The following is a 10,228-nucleotide window of genomic DNA, read 5'->3' as shown; positions in this document are numbered from 1 at the left end:
CAAACTTTTCTTTTTTTGTTTAAATTGCAAAAAACAAAACAAAACAAAAAAAAAATAGTAATGATCAAATACGACCAAAAGAAAGCTCTATTTGTGTGAACAAGATGTCACAAATTTTGTTTGGGTACAGTGTTGCATGACCGTGCAATTGCCACTTAGGTTGCATTCACACTACAGCGTTTTGAATCGCTGGCAGATCTGCCTGCGATTTAACAGCGCCGAGAAGTGAATGACAAAATGATGAACTCACATTTGAGATGCCATTCATTTGAATGACACCTCAAAGTGCAGTCTGCCACGATTGTCACAAAATAAAACGTGCTGCAATCGCGGGACGCATGTCGCTCCAAAGTAGATCCTTAACTATTTTTGGGCAACATGCATCCCGCGATGCAGGTTGCCACGATTGCAGCACATTTCATTGCGCAACAATTGCGGCAGACCCACACCGCGATGTGAGGTGTCATTCAAATGAATGGCATCTCAAATGCGAGTTCCGCGTTTTGTCATTCACACTTTGGTGCTGTCAAATCATGGGCAGATCCGTGGCAGATCTGCCAGCGATTCAAAACAATGTAGTGTGATTGCAGCCTCAAAGTAGAGCAGTCCTGAATAAGCAAAAAGTGCCCTGGTCATGAAGTGGGTTAAACCTTCTGAAGGGTCAAATGTTTTAAGTTGATTAAGTTCTGATAGAGCACTTCATGCTGCCCTTTTTGCAGGTATAACTATGTAAAATGTTAAAAATAAGTGCCTATACTGTTTAAAATCCAGTATGGCACTGTCTCACCCTGCTCTGCTCAGCCTCAGTTGTCCTGTAGTCTTGGCACTGTGCAGATAATTAATGAGTCGCTAGAGGCCAATCCCGGACAGCCTCAAGATTTACTGCTGCTGGGAGGGAGGAAACAACAAGATGACACAGACTGTAAACAACAAACAAAGATTAGGGAGAAGGAAAAGAAAAGCAGGATAGGTGACAGGACAATCTCTGCTGCCAGGGAGACACAAAAGAGTTCAATTTAAAAGGATAGTGTCTTATCTTATCCTCCTGATATTCTCTCCTTTCTCCCTTCAGCACTGAAAAGTTTCTACAGCCTCCCTTACCAGTGGTGTATTTAGGTTTTGTGCTGCCCTAGGCCTGACTAAGCTCGCGCACCCCCTAATTTAAATATGACCCACCCCTTCCTGTTTAGGCCACACCGCTTCCTTTTTAAGATCCGCCCTCTCATCTTCATGGGAAGAGGACAGAGGGACAGAGAGGGATGCTGCATTTTTTCATTTGGGGGTAAGGGGATATGTGCTGGGTGCTTTGGGAGGGGAGGATCAGACCCCCCCCCACTAGCACATATCCTCTCCCCTCTCAAAGCACCCAGCACATATCCCCTTACCCCCCCCCTCCCCTCATCCATGTGTGCATCTGTTATCTGCCCCCCTTCCCGGTTACTGTGTCCCCCTCCACTGTAAACTATACACAGACCTCAGACCAGCAGCGTGGCTTTTGCACTGAAGTCATGTCCCTCCTCTGTGGCTCCTCCTGACTGTGTACACTAGAACATTAGAGCCGAGAAGGAGGAGGAGCTGAGGAGTGTGTGTGGCTGACAGTGGGGAGAGAGGTGGTGGCTGCTACGGAAAGCTGATCGGCGCTTGTGGGACCCCAGGTGGCAGATGTCCTGGGTGCCCACGCTAGCGCACCCTGTATGGCCAGTTACCGAAGCTCAGTGCCGTAACTTGTTGTGGGCTCCGGGACAGTGGTGTCACTAGGTTTGGTGTCACCTGGTGCAGTAAAAATTGTGTGCCCCCCCCCCTTAATTTTTGGACTGGAGGCCCAGCGTTGGAGCTCATTATGGCGGTCAATAAGGCCTAGAGTATATCAGGATAGGCACTTCCTAATGGCTCAGTCCCTGGGAACAGTAATGGATAATGGCCAACAGGCTCTCTTACCAGACCCGGTGAAACTGCAACAGTGATCCCTCCGTCTGGACGTTCGCTCACTCTGGGTTGCCCAGGCTGACTCTAGTCAGTAGTGTAGCATGTCTGTACCCCGGCAGTGGCTTCATCTTTCTCCCCCTCTGGTGGTGCAGGTACAGCGTGGCTCTCTCTGGTGGCGTGGCTCCCTGTCTGGTGGTGCAGGTACAGTGTGGCTCTCTGGTGGTGTGGGTACAGCGTGGCTCTCTGGTAGTGTGGGTACAGCGTGGCTCTCTGGTGGTGTGGGTACAGCGTGGCTCTCTGGTGGTGTGGGTACAGCGTGGCTCTCTGGTGGTGTGGGTACAGCGTGGCTCTCTGGTGGTGTGGGTACAGCGTGGCTCTCTGGTGGTGTGGGTACAGCGTGGCTCTCTGGTGGTGTGGGTACAGCGTGGCTCTCTGGTGGTGTGGGTACAGCGTGGCTCTCTCTCTCTGGTGGTGCGGGTATAGCGTGGCTCTCTCTCGGGTGGTGCAGGTACAGCGTGGCTCCCTCTCGGGTGGTGCAGGTACAGCGTGGCTCCCTCTCGGGTGGTGCAGGTACAGCGTGGCTCCCTCTCGGGTGGTGCAGGTACAGCGTGGCTCCCTCTCGGGTGGTGCAGGTACAGCGTGGATCCCTCTCGGGTGGTGCAGGTACAGCGTGGCTCCCTTTCTGGCTTCCCCCAGCACAGTACTCTTTTTCTCCTCCTGTAACCCCCCCCAGCAGAGTGCATGCATGCATGCTGGGGGCTGTAGGGACTACTTTTCCCATGATGCCCCCAGAGTCTTCTGATTGGCCCTCTGCTGTGGCCAATCATGGGGAGGGAGACAGCGGTCAGGAAGCTGGGCGGCGGCGCAGTGAAACCAATTAGAGCCGCTCTCTCTTTCTTCTCCGTTCGGCTGACAGAGAGAGGAGGGGGGCGAGCGGGGGAGATACACAGACAGCCCGCATCTCTCCTCTCCCTGTCACAGCGCTGCTGCTCCATTTGCCAGAGAACTCCCCCCTCGCCCCCCCCTCCCCTTTCTGTCAGCCGAAGAGAGAAAGAGCGGCTCTAATTGGTTTCAGCGGGCCGCCGCCCAGCTTCCTGCCCGCTGTGTCCCTCCCCATGATTGGCCACAGCAGAGGGCCATTCAGAGATAGAATCAGGGCTTTACAGGGGCGGCTTGACGGCTCCTAGTTAAATTGCTTTCTGGCTTTTCCTCCTCACCCGACGCCACTCCTAAGCTGTACTCCCCTGATGGTGGCCCTGCTGTGCGGGAAGAGGGCGCAGGTGCCGTTCTCGTGGAGTGGGGGCGGCCTTTTGCCGCCCCCCCCGCAAAGTGCCGCCCTAGGCCTGGGCCTTGTTGGCCTAGGCCAAAACACAGCACTGTCCCTTACTACCCAAGCCAAGACACACAAGCAAGGCTGGTAATGCACACATTTTAATTACAGAAAGTGGCATATAGGTTTTGAGACCAAGGAGAGGGGGAAAGTTCTCAGTAATGAAGTGACTGCTCTGGGCTTCAACAAAATGGTGGCCTTTGGCAAGAAGAAACAGAAGCAATTTACAGCACATGCTAATTTTGGTAGCATAATTATGAATGTGGAAACTATGTTCCCCCCAAAAAATGGAGCACCAGCCACCACTGTGGTAGACCATATAGTTCTAACATTCTCACAAAATCCCAGGCATTGAAGTAATGTGTAATAAAACATGTGTTTCACCTGCTGTTATCATAACGTGTGTGTTAAGGGGTCCTCACACTTATAATTGACATTTTTTATGCTTATGTTTTGCCTTCCTGATTCCTCCTTTCATCAACATGCTAATGACATTTTTAAAAAAAACCTTTCTGGTTTCAGTACCTTTTTTTAGACCCTTTATCATCACTGGGTCTCTGTGTTTCTCTATACAATGAAGGCAGATCATGGCTGGTAGAAGGGACCATCAGAGTGTTGTATATACCTTCCTGACAACATCACAGCACCCTGCCTAAGTACACCTCTCAAGAACCCTCAGTCCTAATGCAAGCAGTAGGCTGGCTCTTGTAAGGAGTTGTGCAATTATCAAAATGCTTTGAAGGGTGGATGTCAGTCTGGAGCAGGAGTGGGCAACTGAAGCCCTCCAGCTGCTGTGGAACTACATGTCCCATGAGGCATTGCAAGACTGACAGTTACAAGCATGACTCCCACAGGCAGAGGCATGATGGGACTTGAAGTACTGCACCAGCTATTGGGTCGCAGTTGTCCACCCCTGAGGAATGGGTGTTCCATAAGCATACAGATCATTCTAGATAATGCCCACATGTAACGATGAGTCTCCACGATTGAAAGAAGGAAAGGGCTAGATGCGCCAGGAAATGAGGCAGGGTCTAGCTGACTTGCTGAAGTGGTGGGCAGGGTTCTCCAAGGATTCATATAGAGCCAGGCCTCCCTACATGTCACAGTTCTCTCACAGGAAGCCTGTTTTATATTCATAGGCTTCTGGTTGTGTGCACTGCAGCAGGCGAGGGAGACTCGGTGCTGGCAACATGGTGGAAGCAAGCACCTGCAGCATGGAGGTTCTCTGTATCCAACCAGAGAGCAGCATCAAAAACAGGGCTGTGTTTTGGCCTAGGCCGACAAGGCAAAAAAAGCCGCCCCCCGCATGAGAGAAAGTCCCCCCACCCGATTCCCGGCTCCCGCGGCCGCCCCCCGCACACATGCAGCCCACGGCGGCCGCCTTGCTGTAGCGGCGCTGTTGTGTATGGGCGTGCTTGGCAGAGGGTGGAGGGGCGTGTGTATGGGCGTGCTTAGCAGAGCTCACACCCCTACACCCTCTGACAAGCACGCCCATACACAGCAGCGCCGCCCGCTACAGCAAGGCGGCTGCCGTGGGCTGCATGTGTGCGGGGCGGGCGCGGAAGCCGGGAATCAGGAAGACGGGTGGGGGGACTTTCATGCGGGGGGCGGCGTGTGACTCACGCCCCCATAAGCGGCCGATGACTGGCGGAGGTGGAGCCTTATGCTCCGCCTACCCTCCTCCACACTGCTTGACCCTTCTCCTCGGCACTGGGGCAGGGTCTGGCAGTGACGTCAGGAAGAGAGAAACAGAGAGAGAGGCACAAGGGAACCCCGCAGAACAGCAGGTAAAGTGATTAAATAAATTATAAGAGTTTTATGGAACAGTGTTGGCATTTGATGGCACAGTGGCTACAATTGATGGGGCACAGTGACAGCGTTTGATGGGGCACAATGGCTGCGTTTAAAGGCACAGTGGCTGCAAATGATGGGCACAGTGACTGCAATTGATGGGCACAGTGACAGCATTTGAGGGCACAGTGCCTGCAATTGATGGGGCACAGTGGCTGCGTTTGGTGGGCACAGTGGCTGCTTTTGATGGGGCACAATGGCTGCATTTGATGGCACAGTGGCTGCAAATGATGGGCACAGTGGCTGCATTTGGTGGGCACAGTGGCTGCGTTTGGTGGGCACAGTGGCTGCGTTTGGTGGGCACAGTGGCTGCGTTTGGTGGGCACTGGCTGCGTTTGGTGGGCACAGTGGCTGCAATTGATGGGCACAGTGGCTGCGTTTGGTGGGCACAGTGGCTGCGTTTGATGGCACAGTGGCTGCGTTTGATGGCACAGTGGCTGCGTTTGATGGCACAGTGGCTGCAATTGATGGGCACAGTGGCTGCGTTTGGTGGGGCACAGTGTCTGCGTTTGATGGGGCACAGTGTCTGCGTTTGGTGGACACAGTGGCTGCAATTGATGGGCACAGTGGTTGCGTTTGGTGGGCACAGTGGCTGCGTTTGGTGGGAATAGTGGCTGCGTTTGATGGAACAGTGGCTGCATTTGATGGGGCACAGTGAGGCTGCAATTGATGTCTTTTTTTCTGAATTTCTTAGTTTGTTTGCACCCCCCCAAAAATTTTGAGCACCAGCCGCCACTGGCATGTGCAAAGTGCTCCATGCATGCTAAAATCAATGCAAACCCTTTAAACAGTCCACATTTAGTTGCAGTCTCCAGGGAGTGGGGAAGGGTACCTGTCAAAAACAGGTACCTGTTCCCCCCTCCCCCCTGAAAGGTGCCAAATGAGCCTAAAGAGGAAGGGGTGTGGTTTACAGATGATAGGGTGGGTCTTAAACAGGAAGGGGTGTGGCCTCGGCAGCAAGGGGTGGGTCGTATTTAAATTAGGGGGGTGCATGAGTTTAATCAGGCCTAGGGCAGTACAAAACCTAAATACACCACTGATCAAACCATCAGCTGAAGAGATGACTTCTAAAGACTACTACTTTGAACCATTTGTGAACTTTGGTATCCACAAGGAATTGTTGAAGATGAAGTTCGGACTCTGACCTATCGAAACGAAATGCTTCACAACAGACACTTGTTCAAGGACAAAGATATCTTGGATGTAGGAAGTGGAACAGGAATGCTTTGCATGTTGGCAGTTAAAGCCTCGTACACACGATCAGATTTTTGGAAGACCGTTTTTTGTTGCATGCTAGTCTCATGTCGAAAGTGAAGAGGTTACTCACCATATGAAAATTCTCGTACCACAGAATACAACTTCAGAAGTGATGTAATGTGTTGAATAGTTTTGTATGTATTCTTTAGTTTCTGAGCATGCATAGTCTTGCTCTTACAATTTTTTTCGTATGCAAACCATACTGATTAAATGAAAATGGAACATTGAGTTCACATTCAACAAAAATTTTATAGTCTGCACATTCAGCTTTTATCTGAAGAAAAACCGGAATCGGCTGTCAAAAGCACCGTACTAATGATCCGAAAATCAGCAGATCATTCGTCGGACGAAATTTTACTTCCGATTTTCGCACGTTTGTATGGGCCTTTAGGCTGGGACAAAAAAAGATTGGGTGCTCAAGTATTTCGGACTACGTCATCAAGATTGTAAAGGCAAACAAACTAGGTCACGATGTAACCATCTTCAAGGGCAAGGTGGAGGAAATGAAGCTGCCAGTCAAAAGAGTTGACATAATATTAATTGAATGGATGGGATGTTGTCTGCTCTATGAATCAATGCTCAACACTGTTACTGAGCAAATGGCTGACACCTGATAGGCTTATATTTCCTGATCCTGCAACACTTTATGCAGCTGCTATAGAAGATGGACAATACAAGGACTGCAAGATGGTGGGAGAATGTCTATGGTTTTGACATGTTGAGTATCAAGATGTAGCCATCAAAGAACCTTTTGTTCACATGGTTGATCCCAAGCAACTAGTCACAAACTCCTGTCTCATTAAGAAGTTGGATATCTACACGGTTAAGGTTGATGACCAAAGCTTCATCTCTCCATTCTGTCTCCAAGTACTGCAAAATAATTACCTGATGGCTTATTTCATCATAAAGTTCACACATTGCCATAAGAGGACAGGCTTCTCTACAAGTCCAGAGTCTCCATACACTCACTGGAAACAGTCTTTCAAATTTGTAGCGCTACTCCTGTAGGAGCCGCTAGTACTTTCCAGGATCTTCCTTTGTTGCAGCCCCCACAGCCAGGCACACAGTATTTTCCACAGCCAGGTGCACAACTTTCGCTCGTCCCTCCAATGACCAGTCTCCTCGCAGGAGGAAGGCACAGCCGGCATTGGCGTATATTTATTCCATTCTATATTTATTAAGTATTACCTATTAATAGGAGGATAGTGGGCGCGCGGACTCAATGCCCGCGATCGCGGTGAGCAGAGGCAAAACGGGCAACTTTTTATGTAAACAAGACGATTCCCTGTTCTGCCTAGTGACATGACAGGGATCTTCTATTCCCAGTGATCGGGAGCAGTGATCTCTGTCATTTTCCAGTAAGCCCATCCCCCCTACAGTTAGAACACACCTAGGGAACACACATAACCCCTTGATCGCACCCCCTAGTGTTAACCCCTTCCCTGCCAGTATCATTTTTACATTGATCAGTGCATTTTTATAGCACTGATCAATGTAACAATGTCACTGGTCCCCAAAAAGTGTAATTTGGGGTCAGATTTGTCCGCCACAATGTCACAATCCTGCTACAATTCACAGATCACCGCCATTACCAGGAAAACAATAAAAAAGAATAAAAGTCCCTAAATCTATCCGACCAACACAATTGGCGCATTCGGAACGAATATGGCGTCTGAATGAGTCGCTGTTGGACAAGGAGGACATAGTGGAGAAACTAAGTATTAAGATAAAGGAATATTTTGAAATAAATAAAACAGAAGAAATGTCAGATCAAGTGGTGTGGGAAACCCATAAGGCAGTTGTAAGAGGGGAGCTAATCGCCATCGGTGCGCATATGAAGAAGGAAGGCAAAAGAGAGATAGGCGAACTACTAGATAAGATCAGGGTCCTAGAGAGAAAGCACAAGAAAAATCTTGACCAAATGGATGGTAGATGTCTGGAGAGCTTAAGAACAGAGAATTCACAATGCCTAGAATATAGAGCGAAGAACAAAATTAGGTTTTTTGCCAATAGAGCATATGAACAAGGAAATAAATGTGGAAGGCTACTGGCAAAAAAACACAAAAAACAACAGGACTCTAGGCACGTGCATAGCTTATTAGTGCAAGGCAAGAAAATAATGGATACAAAGGCCATAGCTAAAGAATTTGGTAAATTCTATGAGGCCCTATATAACATCGCTAAAACAGAACCATCTGAAGGAGGGGAAAGAGAGGGTCAAAGGAGGAATGAGATAGATGAATATATGGAGAGCGCCGCCATGCCCATAATACCTAGAGAAATATCCGAAGATATGGAACGCCCAATCACGGTCATGGAGTTGAGCAGAGTGATAGCAACCCTGCCCCCTGGGAAAAGTCCAGGGCCAGATGGGCTGACAAACTCATATTATAAGAAACTTCTCCCAGTTTTGGTAAAGCCACTCTGTAGTTATTTGAACTCTAATAATGCTTCGAACCCACTCTCTCCAGAAGCATTACTGGCATATATAACGGTATTACCAAAAGAGAGAAAGGACCCCCAGGTATGTGCTAACTACAGGCCTATCTCTCTGCTTAACTCTGACACCAAATTATTGGCAAAAATCTTGGCCCTGAGACTTCGGGAACATGTAGGCGATTTGGTACACCCAGACCAGACGGGGTTTATAAAAGGACGGGAAGCTAGGGACAACACCATCCGTGCTCTTCATGTATTGCAATGGATGCGACATGGCCCGGATAGAGCCCCAGGAATCACTCTGTCGATGGATGCCGAAAAGGCCTTCGACAGAGTGAACTGGGGCTTTATGAGAGAAGTATTGGGAACGATAGGTCTGGGGAGAAGAATGCTAGGGTGGATTATGTCATTTTATGGGAAACTAAGAGGAAGAATTAAGGTCAACGGGACAGTATCCAAATGTTTTAACATACAAAATGGTACCAGGCAAGGGTGCCCGCTATCCCCCTTGATATTCGCGATAGTAATGGAACCACTCCTGCGCAGAATTAGAAAGAATGTGGAGATAGTAGGGACATACATAGGACATACGGAACATAAAGTAGCAGCGTATGCGGATGACCTGTTATTTTTCCTCTCCGCTCCTCAGGCATCTACAGCTGCATTGATGGCTGAGGTACAGAGATTTGGAAGGCTGTCTGGTTTCAAGATCAATTTCGAGAAATCAGTCATCTTTCCTAGTAATATCCCAGCGGAGATGGAGAGGTAATTGAAGGAGATGTATCCATTCATATGGAACAAGGAGTCGCTGACGTACCTGGGGGTACAAATCAGCGCAGACTATGAACTATTGTATGAACGTAACTATGGCTCATTATTGAAAGAAATATCAGAAGAGCTAAAGAAATGGAAAGGTAAATACCTGACCTGGTTCGGGAGAATCAGTGCCATAAAAATGAGTATACTGCCCAGAACAGTTTATGTGCTGCGCACAGTTCCAATCAGGTTGCCAGCGACTCTCTTTAGGCAAGTACGTAGGCTGTTTGTGGCCTTTGTGTGGAATGACAAAAGGCCTAGATTGGCTTACGATATCTTAAGGAGAAGCAGAGCTGAGGGAGGCCTAGGACTCCCGGATATAACATTCTATTATAGGACCATGTCTCTAGTAAGAATAGTAGACTGGTGTCATGACCTAAGGAGAAAACCATGGGTACAGGCAGAAATGTCAATGGCGGGGAGAAACCTGGCAGGAGCACCATGGATCCAAGGGTCATTGAGAGGGTTGTCACAATGGACATCACCAATGACCTTGAATTCATTGGAAGTATGGGACAGAATGAATAGTAAAGGTAAATATGCCCCCCAGACCTCCCCTCTGACTCCTTTGGAGGGATTCCCTTGGTTCCCTCCGGGGGAGAAGATGGG

The 10,228-nt window shown here is 49.0% G+C and overlaps 1 pseudogene; it reads left to right on the top strand.

The window, feature by feature from the left end:
- The first annotated feature begins 4,446 nt into the window (after window positions 1–4,446).
- On the top strand, window positions 4,447–7,372 carry LOC141141199 (protein arginine N-methyltransferase 1 pseudogene; annotated as a pseudogene).
- The last annotated feature ends 2,856 nt before the right edge of the window (window positions 7,373–10,228 follow it).

The sequence above is a fragment of the Aquarana catesbeiana genome, linkage group LG04, assembly GCF_042186555.1.
Source record: "Aquarana catesbeiana isolate 2022-GZ linkage group LG04, ASM4218655v1, whole genome shotgun sequence".
Taxonomy (NCBI): Eukaryota; Metazoa; Chordata; class Amphibia; order Anura; family Ranidae; genus Aquarana; species Aquarana catesbeiana.
The sequence above is the reverse complement of the archived record's forward strand: the minus strand, read 5'-3'. Positions and strand labels throughout refer to the sequence as shown.